The sequence below is a fragment of the Octopus bimaculoides genome, chromosome 17 (genome assembly GCF_001194135.2).
Source record: "Octopus bimaculoides isolate UCB-OBI-ISO-001 chromosome 17, ASM119413v2, whole genome shotgun sequence".
NCBI classification, from domain to species: Eukaryota; Metazoa; Mollusca; class Cephalopoda; order Octopoda; family Octopodidae; genus Octopus; species Octopus bimaculoides.
In genome coordinates, this window is record NC_068997.1 from 2,368,509 (window position 1) to 2,373,778 (window position 5,270).

The 5,270-nt window shown below is 37.0% G+C and overlaps 1 protein-coding gene across 1 annotated transcript in view; it reads right to left on the bottom strand.

Moving 5' to 3' along the window:
* Positions 1-5,270, bottom strand: part of LOC106882585 (unconventional myosin-Ia) — a 354,036-nt gene that overhangs the window by 151,742 nt on the left and 197,024 nt on the right. The gene's annotated exons all lie outside the window — the stretch shown is intronic.

The following is a 5,270-nucleotide window of genomic DNA, read 5'->3' on the forward strand; positions in this document are numbered from 1 at the left end:
GAGCGAGAGAGAGAGAGAGCGAGAGAGAGAGAGCGAGAGAGAGAGAGTGAGAGAGCAAGAGAGAGAAAGTGTGTGTGTGCCTGTGAGTGTTTTATTTGGCTGTAAACTTGCATAAGTAGCACAAAGGCTGAGAGTTGCAATCATCACACTTAGCGAACTTCCTTATAAATTGCATGTTCACATTTTAGATCAAGAAAAATTCCAGTTTTTTCTGGTATTTTTGATTAATGATATAATTAGGTCACATGTGAAGCACCAAACCAACCACATTCACTCCAACATTAAACTAGCCACACTCACTCCACCTCTGAACCTGTAACACTCACTTCAACATTGAACCAGTCACACTCACTCTAACTCTGAACCAGCCACACTCACCCTAAAACTAAACCAACTATGCTCGCTCCAGTACTAAACCAGCCACACTCACTTCAATGCAGTTACTTTACAATAGAGATCTGTACGAAGCAAACTGCTGAACAATTAAACAAGAGCAGTCACATGTCCACTAGCTTCACACATAAACACACTCACACAGAAACTCACAACTACACACACACACAACTTCTGATATCAAAGAGACTTAACAGATTTTTTTAGATATAGCTACCAATAATGATCGCTCCTCTCCACCCCACTGCAGCAAGACTTGTGAATGAATATGGAAGTAGGACCCAAGGGAGAATAAAACAAACTCTCATTAGGAAAATTCTAAAGTTTAAATTTTTAAAAAATTAATCAACTAAAATAACAGCTGCATCAGCAGCCTTCATTATCAGTGGCAAAATATTGTTCGAATTAATTAATCAACCTGAGAACAGCATGAAAATTATTGTGAACAATCAAAGTGTTTCAGACAGAAAGCGAACAGGACCATCCAATATGGAAAGCACTTTAGTCACTTGCCAAAATCAAAAAGCATAGTACATAAGACTGCTGTGTCACTAAGTAGTCCAATGGTCAAAGGTGACAACATTTTCTGCAATGATACTGACAAAATATATTTGGGTACAGAACCCCTTTTTCAGGACTTTCTCTGGAAATTAGCTATTCAAACAATACTGTGCTGTCTTCAGTCACTTCAAATGGCATTGTCTTAATCCTTTAACATTTAAACTAGCCATATCTAGCCAAAATATTTTACTTGTTTATGTTTAAACTGGTCAGATCCGGCCACTCATATCTATCCTATAATGTCATTATAACTAATAAATGTAGTTGTATGGTAAGAAGCTTGTTTCCCATCCACATGTTTCTGCGTTCTGTTCCATTGTGTAACACCTGAGCAAGTGTTTTCTACTATAGCCTTGGGCTGACCAAAGCGTTGTGAATAGATTTGGTAGATGGAAACTGAAAGAAGCCCATCGTATATATATATATATATATATATATATATATATATATATATATATATATGTGTGCCTGTGTTTGTCCCTCCATCACTGCTTGACAACTGGTGCTAGTGTGTTTACATCCCTGTAACTTAGCTGTTCAGCAAAAGACACTGATAGAATAAGTACTAAGCTTTAAAAAGTACATTCAACTAAAAATTCTTCAAGGTGGTGCCCCCAGCATGGCTGCAGTTTAATGACTGAAACATTATCATCAGTGAATGTCCAATTTCTATGATGGCATGTATTGGATGGTTACTCAAAACCCAATGAGTACAAGGCTGCATCAGGCTCCATGTCAGTTTTTATAGTTGGATGCCCTTTCTAATGTCAACCACTTTATAGTAAGTACCAGGTGCATTTTTCATGCCACCAACACTAGTGGGTTGCCAACTAACTTGCAAAATAGGAAAGGACAAGAAATGGAGAAAAGAGAAAGGGCATCTTCACTAAGTGGAGGTGGTGGGAGCCAGGGATAAGCAGGTGTTTTGCAAGTTAATTGCTGACCTCACTAGTGTTGGTGCCATGAAAATAGAGGGACTCAGTACACTCTGTAAAGTGGGTGGCATTAGTAAGGGAAACTAGCCATAGAAACCATGCCCTAGCGGCTTTTGAAATTCAGCACAATCTTCTAGCTCAGTTCTTGCTGATCTGTCCAACCCATGCCAGCATGGAACACAGGCATTAAATAATAATAATAATAATAATAATAATAATAATGATAATAATAATAATAATAATAATAATAATGATAACAACAACAACAACAACAACAACAATAATAATAATAATAATAATGATAATAATAATAATAATAATAATGATAATAATCCTTTCTACTATAGGCACACAAGCAAGGCCTGAAATTTGAGGGGAGAGGACTAGTCGATTACATCGACCCCAGAATTTCACTGATACTAAATTTATCAACCCAGAAAGGATGAAAAGCAAAGTCGACCTTGGCAGAATTTGAACTCAGAATGTAGCAGCAGATGAAATACCGCTAAGCATTACATCCAGTGTCCTAACGGTTCTGTCACGACGACGACGACGGCGACGGTGACGACGACGACGACGACGATGGTGATGATGATTTTTGTAGTCTGCAAAGCTAATGATGTCCATCGTCACCCTTACATGATTTGTTATTAAACTGTTCACATGCGTGTTCTCCAACATAGCAGGACTCCAGCAAATCAGATATTTATAGGCCATATGTTCTATATATTGTAATGGAATTGATTTTCTATTATCAAGAGTTTCTAGTCAGCAAGGCTAGCTCAGTCAATAGAGCATGAGACTGTTAACCTTGGGGTTGTGAGTTCAAGGCTCACATTGTGCAAAGCAATTTTTTCAAGGCAGTACCTCAGCATAGAAGCAGTCCAGCAACAGAAACAGATAAAGGATAGTTCTGACCCCAGTATGAGCAAATGTCTATTGGGGTGACTGGTCAGTTAGCCAAGAGACCAACAAAACTCCTTGCAACACCAAAGATGAACTGAAAGCAAGGATTATGGCAGCATTCACCAAGTTAAAACAAGGAGACTATCCAAAAGAGATTCAGAACATTCCAAAGTCATCTGGAGGCCATGGTTAAAGCCAATGGCGATTTTATTTAATAAATTTTCTCTTTAGTATTTCAAGATATTTTTATCTAATCTTGGTAAATGTATCCGTTAAAATGAGATGTCAGTGTTACTTTCATTTTTGCGTAATTTAGATGACAGTTTATTGACTGCAACCTCTCTCTCCCTCTCTCTCTATATATATAATACACACATAGATATACATACATACATATATATATATAATTTTATCCCTTTTTGAATTTATTAATCAAATATATACATGGAATATATTCAATGCTGAATTTTTTTATTCCTGTCTCAACACATGTGCCAAAACAACCCAGTAGTTTTCCCGCTTCTTCTTTGTTGAAGATTTACGCAGATAAACTTCATTCCTTTTGCTCGGTCGGATACCGAGAGTGTTCGTTTTTGGTAAGGTGAGAATTCTGTTTATTTGGATATGTTTTTCCTAAACAATACTATGCTGATGAGCGGAGTCTAGAATCATTCTGGTAATCGCGAAATCGGTCGATACATAATTGAGTTATTTAAAAGAAAGTTGGTCTTCTTCTGTTGGTTGTTTTTCTTCGCATTCGGTACTAAATGTGTTTATTTCGGGAAGTCCAGTGTGTGGCATTATTCTATAGCAATGCCTCTTATATACACATATATATACACACACACACACATATATATATATATATATATATATATATATATGTGTGTGTGTGTGTGTATATATATATATATACACACACACACACTTTTATTTTTTTGACTGCGGCCATGCTGGAGCACCGCCTTTATTTGAACAAATCGGTCTCTTTTGCTGAACTACTAAGTTACAGGAACATAAATACACCAACATCAGTTGTTCAGCAATGGTGGGGGAACAAACAGACACATACACACACACACACACGCATACACACACGCACACACACATATATATGTAAGTACATGACAGGCTTCTTTTTCTTTCCATCTACCAAATCCGCTCACAAGGCTTTGGTCGGCCTGAAGATATAGTAGAAGACACTTGCGCAAGGTATCATGCAGTGGACTGAACCTGCAACCATGTGGTTGGGAAGCAAGCTTCTTACCATACACACAAACACACACACATATAAACATTCATACATATATATATATATATATATATATATATATATATATATATATATATATATATATTTATATACACATGCACATGCACACACATCTACACATACAAAGAGGTGCTTACATGTACCTACATATACACAAGCACATGTTCATGTGCATCCACACCCTGTAATATAGTCTCAAATATCTTTCCATATAATGTATGCACATCAGCGAAGCAGGCAACTTATACACATAAATGCATGCATGCACACACAGATACACTGAGAATAGCATATTTTGAGAAAGACTGAGTGAACACCTATCTTGAGGGGTTGAAGATGATGATGATGGTGATGATGATGATGGTGAAGGTAGAGTCTTATTCTTTTCTTTAGCTTAACAAAAGTGAATATCTTTGCTGGACTGTATCTGGGGGTGAACTGGTTTCACCTCTGACCTCTGACCTTTGATACCAATTCATTGATAGTCAACTGAAGGTCACTTACAAATGACCAGCAATGTTAGTTTAGACTGTCTTACTGAGAGAGAGAGAGAGAGAGAGAGTGAAAGAGAGCAGGGTGGGGTGTATGTGTATGTGGTGGGAGATAGAAAAAAAAGATAAGTAGACATTAAGACTAAAAGACTGAGGGAGAGAGAGAGAGAGAGAGAGAAAGAAAGAGAAGTAGGGATAGTAGGAGGGAGAAAGAGGAACAGAGATAGTAGGAGGGAGAATGTGTAAGAGAGGTAGAAGTAGGACAAAAGAAAATAGTAAAAAGGAGAGATAGGGGACAGTAGGAGGGACAGTAAGAAAGAGAGAGAGAGAGAGAGAGGCAGGAAGAGTAGAGAAGGGAGAGGGGGAGAGAAAGAAACAGAAAATTGAATATTTTTGTTGTTTTGGAGATTAAAATATAGTTTATAAATATCACATGAAAAATTGATTGCTAATAAATGCACACATATATAAATACACTAACACGCACACATACACATATACACTAACACACACACACACACACACACTAACACACACACACACACACATACACTAACACGCACACATACACACATACACTAACACACACACCCACATACACTAACACACATACACTAACACACACACACACACACTAACACACACGCACACACACATATATATATATATATATATATATATATATATATAATCTGAAATGTAGTATTATAT